Below are 19,828 nucleotides of genomic sequence, written 5' to 3' on the forward strand. Positions count from 1 at the left end.
ATCAATTATCACATCAGCTTGCTCCCAATGAGCAATCTGAGGTGGTAATAGCTTGGACACTGTCTTCGTTTCCAACTCTTAATGTGGATCAGAAACAGCGTTTGATAAGCTGCCCTTCTGATGTCATTATTGCAAAGAGAAACATGCTTATAATGGTAATGCAGCATTTTCCAGCCCAGGCTAACGGGACTTGGTGTTTTCCTGCAAACTGTTTGTTCTGGGGTGATTCATACTGTTACAGTATTTTGTATTAATCTGTGCCCAAAAGTTTTACTGAATCTTTGAGATCCTGCACACCTTGTGTGTGGGGGTATGATTGCAGGCATTTCTAAAAGCCAGCTCGGAGGCACTTTCTGGATGATCCCAGCAAGCTGGTAAAAATCGTCTGCCAGCTCCAGGACAGGAAAGCAGGGGAGCAGGGCCTCTCCTGTTCGCAGCACCTTTGGTTTTGACTGGTAGCCATTTGTAGAAACTTTTGCACTTGTAGCCATTTGCAATTAGAAACTGTTTCAAAGTGAACTTTGCAATCTGTGCCGAGCGAGGTGCTGGGCAGAGCAGGGCAGCAGCAGAGCCCACGAACAGCAGGAGCAAGTGGCGGCAGCGGCGCTGCTGAGCCCACACAAACCAGCAAGTTTCCATCTGCCTCTGGAAGTGCTCTGTGGGCTCCTGCCTTCCTGGTGGGGGTTGTCACCCTCCTGTCTCTTTGCTCCCGGGGCCCCTGCTTGCCTGTGTTATGAATGATTTTCTATTTTTCTCAATTTATCAAGCAACAAGATTAAATTTAATAGTAAGTTTTTAATAGTAACAAAATGAATACAATCAAAGTATTGGAGATGACAAAGTATTGGAGATGAAACAATCAAAGTGCATATATTTAAGAATATACAAAATTTGGCAGTAAGTAATTTAGTATAATTGAGGTTCGTATAAAGCATAAGCAAAACCGACCGGGGAGGGGCCCCCCTCCGACCGGGGGTACGGGGAGTGGTTCGCCATTCCTCACGTATCAAAGCATCCAGGCTAACAATCCCACTTATATACTGTAGGCTACAGAAGTTTCTAGAAAGCTCCTCCTAGTTTCTATTCCTAAGATCTACGTAACTATACTGCACGGCGCATGCTCTACTAATGGGTTGGGGGTCTCTTATCCTTTTAAGGGTCTTATTTCCGGTGAAGGCTCATCATCATCATCAGTGACCGAGGTGTGACCTGCAGGTAGCGCAGGCGCCCTGTGTGACTGAGCAGATGTTTTCCATAACAAGACTTTAATTGAGTCCCATGCTTGTGATCATTCCATTTTTGACAGCTTCAAGGTTGAAGCTGTATTTCTAGATGCCGCTTATCAGACCTTCGTCCTTCGACTATTCTTATCTGACTTTCTTCCAACCTCCTTCTTCGACTCCCAACATCTGTAAGATGTCTTTTATCCTGTCTCACCCATCTCCCCCTTCTCACTCTGTAACAATTGTCTTCTATTGATCTAAATACAATTTTGTTAATATAGTTACAACTTAATTAGCACGAATCACATTTATCACAATTCCCCCATTTCTCTTTTTGATTATATTGATTCGTGCTCTAAAAAGTTGCTACTTGGTATCGTCTATGTTTCTTTATACTAGCTTCTAATTTTTCTAACATTTTTCATGTGGCATTCAGCTTTTCACACTTTTTCTCAAATTTGGTTAACATTTCTCATGCCAGGGTATTCTCTTTGCATTCAGTCACTATTTTCTCGATTTTTCTTCTTCGAGTGCAAGTGGATTGTGCTTTCAGTACCATCAAGGAGTTTATTTTTCCTTTTGTTGTTAATTCTGGATCTATAGGTATGGCTGTAAGTTGCATTCCTTGAATTACTGAGTGTATTAGTCTGATTAGACATGGTATCATGCAAGGCAGAAACAATAGACCTAAAACAAAACACAATAGCATGAATCCTAATTTTTTCCACCACACACCCTCAAAAAGATTATTCCACCAGTCAGCTTTCAGGATAGAATTCCATTTTTGAATTGGTACATGTGCCACTTTTTCGCCAGCAAGTTTGGTGATGGTTTCCCCGTGGTCATCCATTTCCACACAGCACTCAGATTCATTAAACCTCCTACAAACTTCTCTTTCTTCTGCCAACAGATAGTCTAGGGCAATTCTGTTTTGATATACAAATGCTCGCATTTGTGAATGCTGTTTGGCCAACAACTTTAAAGCGTCTGCTGTGTGGTTTGAGACGACTTCTACTACGGCCTGGAGCCTTATCAACCGGTTTAATAGGTAAATTGGAGTTCTATACCCCCAAGACCCATCCTGAGCCCAAGTAGCAGGTTCATAGTATGCTATAATTCTTTCTGCAGGCCATTCTTCATCTTTCCATTTTTGGTTTCCTCCCGCCATTGGAAAGTCGAGATTTAATTCTCTTTTTTTTTTTTCTTTCTAAGGTTTCATAAAGTGGTGTTCCTAGTACATCGCCCTTAGACCTTGGTCTGACAAAGAAGGAGGGTCGTATAATCCTAAGGTACAAGTTCCCTCCCATTTTCGGGGTAGTTCACTGTATGCTCGTTGCCCACAAATCCAATATATTCCATCAGGGGCTTTCCATCTTTCTTTTGTATTTTCTGGTTGTTCCCAATAAGATTTCAAGTCTTTTATGGATTGGTAGGGGTTAGCTCCAGAACTGTTATGCCAGCACAAATTAGTTTGATTATTCCACTCGCAATTCATTTCTTTTGCTATTCCCCAATATCCAGTAGGACTCTTGGGTTGCCAGGTCTTTGTGTTATTGTCTGAATTTACTACTAAAGTAGATAGGCAAGGAGTATATCCTACCACTTCAGTGTATTTTCTCCCTTCCCGAGTTATACAAACTGTTCCAATGACTTGATGACTCAGGACCCAGCCTTCAGGCCGTCTTAGGGTCTTAGAAATTTGTGTATGATTCCATTTTAAAAATTGTTCTGGAGCCAAACCCTTACCTCTCCATGGCCATCTTTCAGCCATCCTAAGTCCTCCACAAACAAAACATTTAGATAACCCTAATTCGGTGGCAATTTCTTGCATCAGATCTACAAACAAATTTTTGTTTGAAGTTGGCAAATCCCAGTCGCTATAGTGCTGTTTTAATTGTTTATACAGCTCATCCAGTTCTTCTAACTCTTTCTTTTTGATTATTTCCCTATCCTTCATTGTTTCTTTTTGTTTTCCAATTAGTTTTTTCTTTGACCCTTTTTCTTTTTCATCCTTTTCAAAACACAAAAAATGTTCGTATCTAGGACCGAGTTGATTATCATTAGGGTAAGGAGCTCGTCCCCTGAATCCCAAATTTTTTCTTACCCAATACAATTTTGAACTTTTTACACAAATTTCTAAGAAGCTGTTATGATCATAACAAGCTGCACTAATATATGGGTGTGCCACAAATACTGATTCCATCTTATTCTTGACCCACATGGATTGATTGCATTTGTCACAGGGATCAGGAAGGGTTCGTGTCTTTATTTCTGCTTCTTGAGTGGTTTGTCGTCTTGTAATTTGTTCCTGCATGGCCTGTTCTTTTCCATTCCATGCAGTCTTATGGTTCTGGCCAGCTGCTAGGGGTATTATTGTAAGCACCATGAAAAGAATCCTCAGGAATTTTAACTTTCTACCTGTCTCAAGGCCCCTTGGGTTGCAGCCAAGGGCCGAGATGTCCATCTTCTCGGTAGCAAAGTTTTTATCCTGGGATTTCTTTTTCTTTGGTACCCTTGGCCTCATAAGGTTCGCACGATCTATTTTAACTTTTTCTGTTCCAAAGATGGCACAAAATATTTATAGTTCTGCAGCACTGCCTTATCTCTTTCCCTAGATTGATTAGCTAATAATTTTTTTTTTTTTTCCAATTTAGTAAAGCTCCGGAGATATGCCAACCACAACAAAATTACACTATTTCAATTAAATAATTCTTCTTTTTGGTTTTCTAAACCTTATTTTCCACCAATAGATATACTCGCGATGCCAATTTGCTGGTGAGACGTATTTACTACGTGGCACATAGACTTCTTCTCCACAGCAATTGCCAGTTATGATACTCTGATTTATAATATTTTGGATTGCTTGTTCTTTAGCCTGCACAAAAGTTAATATGGCAAGGAGTAGTTGGTCCTGATTCTCTATTAGTTGAATTGCGGCATAAAAGGTCCCGTTTTCATGTCTTAATGGTTTCCCATAGAAGTCACTAAAAAATCTTTCTGTTGTTAGCTGATCATGCATACGCCCTGAACAACTGAAACAAAGCAATTGTCTCTCTTTTTCTTTTGCCCTAGTTACTCTCCACCATGAATTAAAAACAGCAAGTGCAAAGAATACAAATCCATGGGCGGCATTCTAAGCCATGAGTACGACATTGCCAATGTTCTAATTGTTTTTGGGCCTCCTCAATAATAGGTGTTACCAGTCTCTTTCTCTTGAGTGGTAGTTCTTCAAATAAATCAGTTAATGTTGACTGTTGGAGGCTTTTGGAGAAATTTTTCAATCCTCCTGGGCTGTTTTCATTGATCAACTAGGTGTCTGATTCTTTCTCATCAGCGCTGTTCTGCCTTCAGGTTCAATGAGGTTGCAGCAGGCAGTTAATTCAGGATGTCCAGACTTTGATAATGCACCTTTTAAAACAACTTTAAACTGGTATTTCAAACAGCAGTAAAATAATATTTTTTTTCACTGCACATACAAAAATCACATTCTCCCTTGGTCCCAAAGTACAGTGGTTCTATGCTAACTCTATATGGACTGTAGCTTTTGGCACCCAGTACTCTCCTTAGTTTCATTTGATTTATTACAATTTTTTTTTTTTTGAGTAATTTGTTTTGTTTTTTTTTTTTTTAATAAAATTTTACAAAAATGGTCACAAAGTGCTCTCGTGCCCCAGTGAATCCCCCCATGTGAGCTGTCTGGGATCTGTTGGGCCAAAAGTCCTGGCACCGCTCTTTTACTATTGGGCAGAAAAATTCATCCTTTTTTCAGGGTTACCCCCAGCTTTTTCACAGCCTCCACTTCTGCCAAGGAAAAGCATGTTGCCCCACCCTGTGCTTTTGCTTCCCGAAAAGCCACACTCACACTGCTGTTTTTTCCTAGGGCTCCCCCCTGCTTTATTATCAGCCAAATTGTTTCTTTTTATTTTATGATGCTTGTATCTTTAAATAGTCTGTTCAGTTGGTGTTGAATATTGAATTCTGCAGCTTTAAGACTGATTCCAGGAGTGAAAGAGGAGAGAAAAAGTGCAGAATTAGTTATCAGAAACTACACTGACTCTCCTGCATTCCTGCTCACAGACCTAGTTGTCTGCAGTGGACAGCGGGAGAGAACTCTCTTTTGCTTTTTGGTTAGGTGTTTTTTTTTTTTTTTTTTTCTTAACCAATTAAAGTAAAAAATTCCCTGGAGTGTGTTTTTCTTCTTTTTTTTTCTTGAATTATTTAAATTTGCTCTGGACTGAAAACCCAAGAAAGCACTGGAAGCTCACACCGTAGCCCACCAAGCCTGGCCTGGGCCAAGGCATTTCCCAGTACTGAAGGAACTGATACCAGACTAAGTAAGTTAAGCTGCAACTTACAAAAAAACCTTCTTTTGAATCTGTCATCTTTTTGAAACAATAAGAAGTTTTGTTGTTTAATATTGTTCATTTTTATACTGAAAAGTGTTTTGCCTGTTAAATAAATAGTTATTTTTTCCACTTCTCTCTGAGGAAATATTTTTTCTTTAACTAATTAAAAAAAGATTGCTTAAATTTGTTTCTCAGAAAAATTCTATTCAAAAGTTTCTTTCTAAATTTACCTTAAACTAAAACAAAGTCCTTGTGTCTACTAAAAATATGATTTCTTCATTTTGAGAATCTACTTTCAGCTTTATCAAGGGGTCTTCTGGTATTTTGGTTCATATTAAATAAATGAGCTCCTGACCCCCCCTTAGTTTTCTTGAATTAATATTTTTTTCCTGATAAATTCTTCGTGTTTGTGGCTGTTTGTATTTCTTGGATTGCTGGCTTTATTAGAATCCTGGCTTTAAATTTCTTTTCCTCATCTCTCCGAACATACGCTTATTGTGCTTTCTTTAACAACTCCTGAAGCTCCTATCCTGCTAATTTTTCAATTTTTCTAACTTTTTCCTGATGTCCCCCCACTAAGACTTAGCTACAAATTGTGTTTTCAAAAGGACCTGCCCTGCTGGTGTATCGGGGTCTATGCTTGAGTATAACTGCAAATCCTTTTCTTTTTAGTCTCTTTAACCATTCTGCCAGGCATTCATCTTTCTCTTGGTGCTCACTCAGAGATTTCCCTATATTTTGTCCTCTGGGCATTGCTTCCTGAATACCTTGGATAATCATTTACCTGAAATCTCTCATATTTTGCCTATGTTCTACCTCCTGATTATTACAATTTGGATCTGCCATAGGCCATTTCTGATCTCTTTGGTTTGGCTTCTAATGATCTCTATTCTAAGCCTGTATTCCTGACTATCTAATCATTTCTCTCTTCCACTGTAAACAAGATTTCTAAAATAGACTGCAATTCCACTCAGGTGTAAATATTCAGTCCTAATAACTGATCTAGTTTCTTTGCTACCTCAATATGATCTTCTGGCATCCTGCCCATCTCTTTCTTAAATTTCTTAAAGTTCCTAGTATTCAGGGGAACACTCATGTAACCAATAGGTCCCTGTCCTGGGGCCAGATTTGCCATTGGAACCTCTCTAAGAGGGTATAATCTATCTTCCCTTCCTGCTTCCTCACTCTCTTTGTCACTTTCTTCCTCTTGTTCCCTTTTGCCTCTAGTTCTGTGTGCTACTGGCTCGACTTGAATAAGGGGTGCATTGGGGACCAAGGGCTGAACAGGCTGGACAGGCTGTCTGTATGGGGGTGGGAGGTGATTTAACGAGTCCCATGGCTTTAGCCAGTCCCTTCTTGCTGCCCGTCCTTTAGTTTGCAAAGGGTATAACGAATAACCTTTTTCTTGCCTTTGAACTATAAATTTACCCCCCACACACTTTTTGGAAGCCACAAAGCAGCATATTCACTTTTTTTCCTAATTAAAACGTTGTTTTGAACTCATATATAGATTTAAAACCTGACAAATCTAATCTTCAAATGATTTAAACTCTGGCCAGTACAAATTATTTGCACAAATCTTTTCTTTTCTCCACTCAAACATACAGTACTGTATAATTTTCTGCTTACTTTTTCTCTTTGGGATTCCCTTGTACTTTAGTATTGTAACACTATCCTCAGGGGGCTGTCCTGAGGAATCTCGCTCCCCTTCTGGGAAACCCCCTCTCGGTTCCCAGGCACACCGGGTTCTCGTGAACTATTCTCATAATTCACAACCCCTGGGTCAGAGATTTTACTTTTCCTCTGACCCATCTCTGGCGGCAACATTTCCCTTGCTCTCTCTCATTCGTTCTGCGGTTCAACTCCTTCGCTTAATATACCAATCTCACTTCTTTTGCCAAACACTTGTTTCCTACCTAATTCCTTCTTTTCCTTTTATTCTCTCCCCAACCTCACTTTCTGACTATTTTCCACAATCCTTTCTTAATCACGTACTGAAACTTCCATCTATTATCCTCCCAACAGATAGTTGAACCTGACTCATTCACTCCCTTCTTAAATCACTTCTTCCGAGCATCAGCTCCCTTCTCAAAGACTTTTCTCGTGAGTTCTCGGGCTGGGACTTTCCCTCCCAGTCCCTCCCGGGGTATTCACTCGCTCTCCCCTTTCAGACATTCCTCACTCACACACAAGCACACAGCCGCCCCCTTTACCCAACCCCATGGTACTCACACAGCCCGTTTTCACACAGGGTTCTTGTGCACAGGACGTTTTACGGGCACCTTTCCCTTTCTGCCGGCGTTCTCACGGGAGCCTTCTTCTTCTGGCGCGCCTCCTTGTAGCGAGCTTCTTTTGCTTATGCTTTATTTTAATTTGGAACTCCTTTTCCAAGAGAGCCTGGTCTAGCCTTGGGACCACCTTAACAATTGGTGGGGAGCTCCTTCCCAAAACTAGCCATTCTTCACTTGGACTGGAGTTCCCGGGTTTCGGCACCAAATTGTTATGAATGATTTTCTATTTTTCTCAATTTATCAAGCAACAAGATTAAATTTAATAGTAAGTTTTTAATAGTAACAAAATGAATACAATCAAAGTATTGGAGATGACAATTAAAGTATTGGAGATGAAACAATCAAAGTGCATATATTTAAGAATATACAAAATTTGGCAGTAAGTAATTTAGTATAATTGAGGTTCGTATAAAGCATAAGCAAAACCGACCGGGGAGGGGCCCCCCTCCGACCGGGGATACGGGGAGTGGTTCGCCATTCCTCACGTATCAAAGCATCCAGGCTAACAATCCCACTTATATACTGTAGGCTACAGAAGTTTCTAGAAAGCTCCTCCTAGTTTCTATTCCTAAGATCTACGTAACTATACTGCACGGAGCATGCTCTACTAATGGGTTGGGGGTCTCTTATCCTTTTAAGGGTCTTATTTCCGGTGAAGGCTCATCATCATCATCAGTGACCGAGGTGTGACCTGCAGGTAGCGCAGGCGCCCTGTGTGACTGAGCAGATGTTTTCCATAACATGACTTTAATTAAGTCCCATGCTTGTGATCATTCCATTTTTGACAGCTTCAAGGTTGAAGCTGTATTTCTAGATGCCGCTTATCAGACCTTCGTCCTTCGACTATTCTTATCTGACTTTCTTCCAACCTCCTTCTTCGACTCCCAACATCTGTAAGATGTCTTTTATCCTGTCTCACCCATCTCCCCCTTCTCACTCTGTAACAATTGTCTTCTATTGATCTAAATACAATTTTGTTAATATAGTTACAACTTAATTAGCACGAATCACATTTATCACACCTGGGAGGCACCATTTTGGAAGGGAAGGGTGTGATGCCATCTTCCCTCGGTCCCTCAGCCACACGGAGGGACCGCCTCATCCGGGCGCCATTTTGGGAACCTCATCTTCTGAGGAAGCCTGCGAGAGCATTCCTTGATCAAGTCAGGACATAAATGTGTTAGGAATCAAGACAATTCAGTGGCCATTTAGCAACTGGTTTCCCTTTCAGTGGCTTTTGAGGGTATCTAATGTTATGAATGGTTTTCTATTTTTCCAATTAAACAAACAACAAAGATTAAAAGTAACAACAAATTTTTAATAGTAGCAATTATAAATGAATACAATCAGAAGTATTAAAGATGATTACAAAAATTATTGAAGCTAAATACCATCCACTAAAGTATTATAGTTGTATAATTTGGGATGGATAAAATATGAGAGTAAGTGTTTTAGTATAATTGAGGTTCGTATAAAGCATAAGCAAAACCCACCGGGGGTACGGGGAGGGGCCTGCCCTTCCTCACGTACCAAAGCATTTGGGCTAACAATCCCACTTATATACTATAGGCTACAAAAGTTTCTAGGAAGCTCCTCCTAGTTTCTATTCCTAAAATCTACGTAACTATACTGCACGGCGCATGCTCTACTAATGGGTTAGGGGGTCTCTTATCCTTTTGAGGGTCTTATTTCCGATGAAGGCTCATCATCTTCATCGGTGACCGAGGTGTGACCCGCAGGTAGCGCAGGCGCCCTGTGTGACTGAGCAGATGTTTTCCATAACATGACTCTAATTAAGTCCCATGCTTGGAATCATTCCATTTTTGCCCATTTCAAGGTTGAAGCTGTATTTCTAGATGCTGCTTATCAGACCTACGTCCTTCTACTATTCTTATCTGACTTTCTTCTAACCTTCTTCTTTGACTCCCAACATCTGGAAGATGTCTTTTGTCCTGTCTCACCCATCTCCCCCCCTTTCACTCGGTAACAATAGTCTTCTATTGATCTAAATACAATTTTGCTAATATAGTTACAATTTAATTAGCACGAATCACATTTATCACATCTAACAACTCTCAACTGGCCATCACATATTTCTAAAGGAATCTCTGCCTTCAGGGAAGGAGTCAGGGCTTTGAACACTGAAGAAGATTTTTTCTTGAAGAACTACAGCAAAACTGCTCCTTGTTGAGACAGGAGGAGAGCTGGGGAGATCTCATGCCTGAACTAGTATCCCAAGCTGAGCTCTGGGACGAATGGTTTGTCTATGACAATTGTGGTGCCAGTGCCCACAGCCATCAACACAAATGTAGTCCAAAGGCTGTTCCCAGTGAACAGCTGGATAGTGTCAGCAAGAAGCCCAGTGTCATCCAGGGTTGCTGTGCTTGTCACAGGAACCTCATCCCTAGTGGGGATCATTCCTTATCTGGCTTCAATAACATAGCAGTGGGGTTGGCAAGCCTGTAAGACAAGCATAGTATGCATGTAGGATAAATGTGATTCGTGCTAATTAAGTTGTAACTATATTAACAAAATTGTATTTAGACCAATAGAAAGACAATTATTACAGAGTGAGGGGGGAGATGGGTGAGACAGGGCAAAGGACATCTTCTAGATGTCAGAAGTCGAAGAAGGATGTTGGAAGAAAGTCAAACAAGAATAGTAGAAGGACGTAGGTCTGACAAGCAGCATCTAGAAATAGAAAGTTTTGACCTTGAAATGGGCCAAAATGGGATGATTCCAAGCATGGGACTCAATTAAAGTCTTGTTATGGAAAACATCTGCTCAGTCACATAGTGCACCTGCGCTACCTGCGGGTCACACCTCGGTCACTGATGAAGACGATGAGCCTTCATCAGAAATAAGACCCTCAAAAGGATGAGAGACCCCCTAACCTATTAGTAGAGCATGCACCATACAACACAGTGGCGTAGATTTTAGGAATAGAAACTAGGAGGAGTTTTCTAGAAACTTCTGTAGCCTACAGTATATAAGTGGGATTGTTAGCCTGGATGCTTTGGTACGTGAGGAATGGCGAGCCACTCCCTGTACCCCCGGTCGGAGGGGGGCTCCTCCCCGGTCGGTTTTGCTTATGCTTTATACGAACCTCAATTATACTAAATTACTTACTGCCAAATTTAGTAGAATCTTAAAAATATGCTCTTTGATTGTTTCATCTCCAATACTTTGTCATTTCCAATACATTAATTGTATTCATTTTGTTACTATTAAAAACTTACTATTAAATTTAATCTTGTTTCTCGATAAATTGGAAAAATAGAACATCATTCATAACAACTTGGTGCCGAAACCCGGGAACTCCAGTCTAAGTGAAGAGTGGCTAGTTTTGGCAAGGAGCACCCCACCAGTTGTTAAGGTGGTCCCGAGGCTAGACCAGGCTCTCTTGGAGAAGGAGTTCCAAATTAAAATAAAGCATAAAGAAAAGAAGCTAGCTACAAGGAGGCACGCCAGAAGAAGAAGGCTCCCGTGGGAACGCCGGCAGAAAGGGAAAGGTGCCCGTAAAACGTCCTGTGCACCAGAACCCTGTGTGAAAACGGGCTGTGTGAGTACCATGGGGTTGGGTAAATGGGGCGGCTGTGTGCTTGTGTGTGAGTGAGGAATGTCTGAAAGGGGAGAGCGAGTGAATACCCCGGGAGGGACCGGGAGGGAAAGTCTCAGCCCGAGAACTCACGGGAAAAGTCTTTGAGAAGCGTGCTGATGCTCGGAGAAGTGATTTAAGAAGGGAGTGAATGAATCAGGTTCAACTATCTGTTGGGAGGATAATAGATGGAAGTTTCAGTACGTGATTACGAAGGATTGTGGAGAGTGGCCAGAAAAAGAAGTTGGGGAGAGAATAAAAGGAAAAGAAGGAATTAGGTGGGAACCAAGTGGTTGGCAAAAGAAGTGAGATCATGTATATTAAGCGAAGGAGTTGAACCGCAGAACGAGTGAGAGAGAGCAAGGGAGCTGCTGCCGCCAGAGATGGGTCAGAGTGTTACCGTATGGACTAGAAATCCTGAATATTAGAATATAAAGTGTATAAACCATAATAGTAGTAGTAATGCTAAGGCTTGAAGACTGCAGTCCCCAGAGTAGGCCCTGGGAAACTAGCTTAAGAATGTGCTGTGCTAAGAGCATGCAGAAGCGTTAGTGATAAGGTTAAAGTATAAACATAAATAAAGTACTGGTGGTGGGCAGTGGCATAAGAGAGAGATTGAGGGGGAGAACACTATAGTCCTAAGATAAGCAACCATGTAGGATTTATGACGCCAAAATGCTATCTTCAAGGTGAATGTATCTACAGAAGAATGTGTACTTCTGCACATAAACCATTTGTAAAAAGGGTATAAAAAACCCTCTAAAAAGCGAACCAGGGGGATCCTGACTTAGGACGCGAGTCCGCAGGTCCCCGGGCCCTGAATAAAGCACCGCATAAACTGACACTCTGTTAGTTTGTGTTTTACTTGGGGTTTCGGGCAGCAAGAGGAAAAGTAAAATCTCCGACCCAGGGGTTGCGAAGTGTGAGAAAAATTCACAAGAAGCCAGTGTGCCTGGGAACCGAGAAGGGGTTTCCAAGAAGGGGAGCGAGATTCCTCAGGACAGCCCCCTGGGGATAGTGTTACAATACTGGGGTACAAGGGAATCCCGAAGAGAAAAAAGTAAACAGAAAATTATACAGTACTGTATGTTTGAGTGGACAAAAGAAAAGATTTGTGCAAATAATTTATACTGGCCAGAGTTTGGATCATGTGAGGATTGGATTTCTCAGGTTTTAAATCTATATGTGAATTCAAAAGAACCTTTTAACCAGGAGGAAAGTGAATATACTGCTTTGTGGCTTCCAAAAGTGGGGGGTGAATTTGTAGTTCAAAGGCAGGAAAAAGAAGGTTATTCGTTATACCTGTTGCAAACTAAAGGACAGGCAGTAAAAAGGGACCAGATAAAGCCATGGGACCCGTTAGATCACCTCCCACCCCCATACAGACAGCCTGTCCAGCCTGTCCAGCCCTTGGTCCCCGATGCACCCCCTATTCAGGACGAGCCAGTAGCACACAGAACTAGAGGCAGAAGGGAACAAGAGGAAGAAAGTGACAAAGAGGACGAGGAAGCAGGAAGGGAAGATAGATTATACCCTCTTAAAGAGGTTCCAATGGCAAATCTGGCCCCAGGACAGGGACCTATTAGTTATGTGAGTGTTCCCCTGAACACTGGGGATGTTAGAGAATTTAAGAAAGAGATGGGCAGGATGCTAAAAGATCATATTGGAGTAGCAGAGAGACTAGATCAGTTATTGGGACTGAATATTTACACCTGAGTGGAATTGCAGTCTATTTTAGGAATCTTGTTTACAGTGGAAGAGAGAAATGATTAGACAGTCAGGAATACAGGCTTGGAATAGAGATCATTAGAAGCCAAACCAAGGAGATCAGAAATGGCCTATGGCAGATCCAAACTGGAATAATCAGGAGGTAGAACATAGGCAAAATACGAGAGATTTCAGGTGGATGATTATCCAAGGAATTCAGGAGGCAGTGCCCCGGGGACAAAATATAGGGAAATCTCCGAGTGAGCACCAAGGGAAAGATGAGTGCCTGGCAGAATGGTTAGAGAGACTAAGAAAGGATTTGCAGTTATACTCAAGCATGGACCCCGATACACCAGCAGGGCAGGTCCTTTTGAAAACACAATTTGTAGCTAAGTCTTAGGGGGGGACATCAGGGAGAAGTTGGAAAAATTGAAAGATTGGCAGGATAGGGGCTTCAGGAGTTGTTAAAGGAAGCGCCAGAAGTGTATGTTCGGAGAGATGAGGAAAAAAAAATAAAAGCCAGGATTCTAATGGCAGCAGTCCAAGAAATACAAGCAGCCACAAACACAAAGAATTTATCAGGAAAGAATAAAAAGAAGAAAGAAAAATCAGGTCCTACTTCTGAGGACACAAGACCTATGTGCTTTTCTTGTCACAAAAAAGGACATTTACAAAATTTTTCTCCTGTTACTAGGGTTACAGAACCCAGTTGTTTCTATTGTCATTAAAAAAAAAAAAAAGGACATATACAAAAAAAAATCAGGAAAAAAAAGGCAGCAAAATAAAAAAAAAAATGATTCAAGAAGACTAGGGGTGTCAGGGGCTCATTTATTTAATAAGGACCGAAACACCAGAAGAGCCCTTGATAAAGCTGAAAGTAGATTCTCAAAATGAAGAAATCATATTTATAGTAGACACAAGGACTTTGTTTTAGTTTAGGGTAAATTTCGGAGGAAATATTTGAATAAATTTTTTCTGGGGAACAAATTTAAGCAGTCTTTTTTTAATTAGTTAGAGAAAAAATATTTCCTCAGAGACAAGTGAGGAAAATAACTGTTTATTTAACAGGCAAAACAATTTTCAGTATAAAAATGAACAATATTAAACAGCAAATCTTCTTGTTGTTTTGAAGAGATGACAGATTCAAAAGAGGGTTTTTTTGTGAGTTGCAGCTTGACTTACTTTGTCTGGTATCAGTTCCTTCAGTGCTGGGAAACGCCATGGCCCAGGCCAGGCTTGGTGGGCTACGGTGTGAGCTTCCAGTGCTTTCTTGGGATTTTAGTCCAGAGCAAGATTGAATAATTCAAGAAAAAAAAAAAAAAGAGGCAAAACACATTCCAGGGAACTTTTTTGCTTTAATTGGTTAGGGAAAAAAAAAAATTAACCAAAAAGCAAAAGAGAGTTCTCTCCCACTGTCCACTGCAGACAACTAGGTCTGTGAGCAGGAATGCAGGAGAGTCAGTGTAGTTTCTGATAACTAATTCTGCACTTTTTCTCCCCTCTTTCACTCCTGGAATCAGTCTTAAAGCTGCAGAATTCAATATTCAACACCAACTGAACAGACTATTTAGGGATACAAGCATCATAAAACAAGAAGAAACAATTTGACTGATAATGAAGCGGGGGGGAGCCCTGGGAGAAAACAGCAGTGTGAGTGTGGCTTTTCGGGAAGCAAAAGCACAGGGTGGGGAAACATGCTTTTCCTTGGCAGAAGTGGAGGCTGTGAAGAAGCTGGGGGTAACTCTGGAAGAAGAATGGATTCTTCTACCCAACGGTAGAAGAGCGGTGCCGGGACCTTTGGCCCAACAGATCCCAGGCAGCTCGCATGGGGGGATTCACTGGGGCACGAGAGCACTTTGTGACCATTTTTTCTAAAATTTTATGGGTGTATAAGAATATTTGAAATTAGAAAACAAATTACTCAAGAAAATTGTAACGAATCCATGGTGAAGCTAAGGAGGGTACTGGGTGCCAAAAGGCCACAGTCTACATCAAGTTGGCATGGAACCGCTGTACTTTGGGACCAAGGGGAGATGTGGTTTTTGTATGTGTGATAAAAAATGTTATTTTATGGCAATGCTGTTTAACATACCAGTTTAAAGTTGTTTTGAGAGGTGCATTATCGAAGTCTGGACATCCTGAATTGGCTGCCAACTGCAACCTCATTGAGCCTGAAGGCCAAACAGCGCTGATGGGAAAGAATCAGACACCTCGTTAATCAATGGGAACAACCCAGGAAGATGGAAAAATTTCTCCAAGAGCCTCCAACAGTCAACATTAACTGATTTATTTGAAGAACTACAACTCCAGCAAAAGAGACTGGTAACACCTGTTATTAAGAGGGTCAAAAAAACAATTAACACACTGAGAAGGTACTAACCATGGCTTAAAGTGTTGTCCATAAATTTGTGTTATTTGTACCTGTTGTTTTAATTTGTGGTGAAGAGTAACTAGAGTGAAAGAAAAAGAGAGACAATTGGTTTGTTTAAGTTGTGTATGTAAACAGCTAACTTTAAAAAGATTTTTTAGTGATTTTTTGGAACACCACTGAGACAAGTTGTGTAAAAACAAATCTTGTAGTTGGCATATCTCCGGAGCTTCAGTGGATTAGGAAAAATGGCTGATCAATCTAGGGAGAGAGATAAGGCAGTGCTGCAGAACTACAAATACTTTGTGCCATCTTTGGAACAGAAAAAGTTAAAATGGCTCATACGAACCTTATGAGGCCAAGGGTATCAAAGAGAAACAAATCCCAGGATAAAAACTTTGCTACTGAGAAGATGGACATCTCGGCCCTTGGCTGCAACCCAAGGGACCTTGAGACAGGTAGAAAGTTAAAATTCCTGAGGATTATTTTCATTGTGCTTACTATAATACCCCTGGCAACTGGCTAAAACCATAAGACAGCATGGAGCAAAAAAAGAACAGACCATGCAGGAACAAATTCCAAGACGACAAGCAACACAAGAGCCAACAGTAAAGAAACAAACTATTCCTGATGCCTGTGGGTCAAGGATAAGGTTAAATCAGTTTTTGTGGCACATTCAAATGTTAGTGCTGCCTGTTACGATTGTAGCAGCTTTTTAGAAAACTGTGTGAGAAGTCAAAAATTCTATTGAGTAAGAAGAAATTTAGGATTCAATGGGTGAACTCCTTATCCTAACCATGATCAACTTTGTCCTAGATATAAAATTTTCTTTTGTTTTTAAAAATATGAGAATAGAAGTTGAAGAATAAAGAGAAACAAAAAAAGATAGAAAAAGATCAGAGGGAAAGAGTTAAGAAAACTGAATGAGGTGTAGAAACAATGAAAACAGCACTATGGCGACTGGGATTTGCCAACTTCAAATAAAAACCTTTTTGCAGATTTGATGCAAGAAATTGATCTAGACTATCTATTAGCAGAAGAAGGATGAGTTTGTGGGAGGTTTAATGAATCTGAGTGCTGTATGGAAATAGATGATCATGGGGAGGCCATCACAAAGCTTGCTGATAAACTTAAGAGTGGCATATGGACCACTTCAAAAATGGAATTCTATCCTGAAAGCTGATTGGTGGGATAAACTTTCTGGGGGCGTGTGGTGGAAAAAACTGGGATTCATGCTGTTGTGTTCTGTTTTAAAACTATTGTTTCTACCCTGCATGATACCCTGTCTAATCAGACTAATCCACTCAGTAATTCAAGGAATGCAACTTACAGCCATGCCCATGGATCTAGAATCAACAGCAAAAGGGAAATTAAATTCCTTGATGGTACTGAAAGCACAATCCACTCGCACTCGAGGGAGAAAGATCGAGAAAATGGTGACTGAATGCAAAGAGAATACCATGGCATGAGAAATGTTAACCAAATTTGAGAAGGAGTATGAAAAGCTGGATGCCACATAAGAAATGTTAGAAAAATTGGAGTCTAGAATGAAGAAACATAGACAATACCAAGTAGCAACTTTTTAGAGCACGAATCAATATGATCAAAAAGAGAAATGGGGGAATTGTGATAAATGTGATTCGTGCTAATTAAGTTGTAACTATATTAACAAAATTGTATTTAGATCAATAGAAGACAATTATTACAGAGTGAGGGGGGAGATGGGTGAGACAGGGCAAAGGACATCTTGCAGATGTCGGAAGTCGAAGAAGGATGTTGGAAGAAAGTCAAACAAGAATAGTAGAAGGACGTAGGTCTGACAAGCAGCATCTAGAAAGTTTTGACCTTGAAGCTGTCAAAAATGGAATGATCACAAGCATGGGACTCAATTAAAGTCTTGTTATGGAAAACATCTGCTCAGTCACACAGGGCGCCTGCGCTACCTGCAGGTCACACCTCGGTCACTGATGATGATGATGAGCCTTCACCGGAAATAAGACCCTTAAAAGGATGAGAGACCCCTAACCTATTAGTAGAGCATGCACCATACAACATAGTGGCGTAGATTTTAGGAATAGAAACTAGGAGGAGTTTTCTAGAAACTTCTGTAGCCTACAGTATATAAGTGGGATTGTTAGCCTGGATGCTTTGGTACGTGAGGAATGGCGAGCCACTCCCTGTACCCCCGGTCGGAGGGGGGCTCCTCCCCGGTCGCTTTTGCTTATGCTTTATACGAACCTCAATTATACTAAATTACTTACTGCCAAATTTAGTAGAATCTTAAAGATATGCACTTTGATTGTTTAATCTCCAATACATTAATTGTATTCATTTTGTTACTATTAAAAACTTACTATTAAATTTAATCTTGTTGCTTGATAAATTGGAAAAATAGAACATCATTCATAACACAGCCTAGTGTCTTGTGGTATATAAGAAAAGGAAAGACTAAAGAGGGGAGGATAAAAATCGTAAAGGCTCAATATCCCTAAATTTAAGCAGCAGTATCAGGCAACAGCAGAGCTTATACAACCTGTATTTCCCCTTCCTCTTTGCTCTTTAAACAACCAATGAACAAAACATTTTAAGCTCCCCTTACGAACGTATTTCCCCTAGAACTTGCCTAACCCGAACGTATACATCCTTGTCAGCCCTAGTAAGAGCACCTCCCATGACTGTCCCTGATCAAAAGGGATTCCCACTCACAGGACAAAACAATCCCAACAATCCTGAACCCCAGGCGCCTGCCCACCAACTCCCTCTCCGGCGGGTCCGGGTACAGGTCTCGAAAAATGTCCCGTGGGCGTCGTCAGCCAAAACTGGTCCTCATGCCGCTTGGAGGGTGCCAACTCTCCCTTCAGCGAGCCCTGATATAAGTCCGGTCTCGCTTTAGGGTTGTGGCTGAGCCAAAGGCGTCTTCTTTCCTGGGACAATGGTGCAGCCAATTTGTCCCAGGAGTCGCTCACAGAGACTCTTCCTGTACTTGTCTGGGCACCCCTTGAAGCGGTGCACTTCAATGGGTCTCTCTGGGAGCGACCTGTGCTTTCGGAGCCCGGAGCACGCTTGCTAAAAACAAAAACTGTCTGACGAAAGAGACAAAGGACCCGTCTTTGTACGGAAATCTGAGGGAAAGTTTATTGGGTCTTGAAGGGAGTCCAGGATCTGCAGTTCGCTGATTCCCACTTTCACGATCGAGGGGGCACTGAAGGGGGAAGGAGGAGGGATCGAGGGTGGACTGAGGCGGAAACGAGGCAGGATCGAAGGGAGAACAAGACGAGAGCGAGGGGGGAACGAGGCGGGATCGGGAGCGGACGGAGGCGGGACCGAAGGAGAGACCAAGGCCCGCCCAGCTCCACCGCCCTCGGGCCCCGGCCCGGCCCCGGCCCGCCTGTCGGGTGCCGTGGTTGCCCGGTAACCGCGAACGCGGCCCCACCGTCTGTGACGGCTTTGCGGCCTCAGCTCCCGCAGAACGCGCTCCTGGCCCGCTGTTGGCAGCCTGAGCGTGTGCGGACGGCTACACTGCGCCAGTCGCCAAGCGAATTGTTCTCAGAGCATTGGTCTCTGTGAGTCCTGAGCTCGCAGAGCATTGGTCTCTGCGGGCTTGTCCTGAGTTCGCAGAGCATTGGGCTCTGCGAGCGGGTCCTGATCTCGCAGAGCATTGGGCTCTGCGAGCGGGTCCTGATCTCGCAGAGCATTGGTCTCTGCAAGCGAATCCCGAATTAGGTTTGAAGGTAAAGGTTGACTAACGTTGTACTTTTTGGTTTTGTCACATCTGTGCTCTGAAGAGAATGCCAGAGGGAAATACAGGATGTGAATAATGCCAGTCTTCGGGTACAGCAGTTCAGTGGCATGTACAGCTGAGTGGATGTACAATAGATGGTCTACTGATGGGGCTTTTTTTTCACTGAAGAAAAGCAACATTTCCTAAATATATTCGTCTATACGTTTTTCCCTCTAGTGATTACTTACCTGCTTAAAGATGAATGATTTCTGTTCAAGTTTCAGCGGGTTATTATGATCTGGTTACCAAAATTATTAGGGAGATGCCTCTGAATTAAGGTGCAAACGAGACCATTTGCCAAAGTCAAAAGCCTGGATTTTATGTAACAGTAAATGTGAGGAAGAGAGAGAGAAAAATAAATAGAAAAAGGAGGAGTGGGGGAAGGGGGGTTGGGAAGGGGAGGGAGAAAGAGAGTGACAGAGATGATTAAATAGAAATTATCACCTTACCTCCCTGCAGTGGGACAAGATTGACTCTGTCTCTTGTTACTTTCAAATAATAGAAAATCTTTAGC

Source organism: Sturnus vulgaris, chromosome 12, assembly GCF_052056855.1.
Source record: "Sturnus vulgaris isolate bStuVul1 chromosome 12, bStuVul1.hap1, whole genome shotgun sequence".
Lineage (NCBI taxonomy): Eukaryota > Metazoa > Chordata > Aves > Passeriformes > Sturnidae > Sturnus > Sturnus vulgaris.